Genomic DNA, 316 nt, shown 5'->3' on the forward strand with positions numbered 1-316 from the left:
CCCCCCCCCCCGAGAAAGGAGTGCCAGCGAGCAAGAAAGGGTTTTCATTTTATTCAGAAGGAAGGGTGTGAAGCCACATACAATTAACATTCTAAAAGTAGAATAAGGCCACATGAGAACAGCCCAGCTTCCTCCTGCCACCACCTCCCTGTCCTCAGGACCTCTGCGATCCAGAACCACCTCTAGGGACCCCTAGTTAATGCGGTTACATGTTCTTGGAAGCACTACTGAAATTCTAGCAGGGGTGCACCTGTCTCGGGTTTCTGCAGAAGTGTTGTCATGATTGTCATGGGCTGACTTGGCCCGTCCTGACAGT

This window comes from Microtus ochrogaster, unplaced genomic scaffold (genome assembly GCF_000317375.1).
Source record: "Microtus ochrogaster isolate Prairie Vole_2 unplaced genomic scaffold, MicOch1.0 UNK7, whole genome shotgun sequence".
Lineage (NCBI taxonomy): Eukaryota > Metazoa > Chordata > Mammalia > Rodentia > Cricetidae > Microtus > Microtus ochrogaster.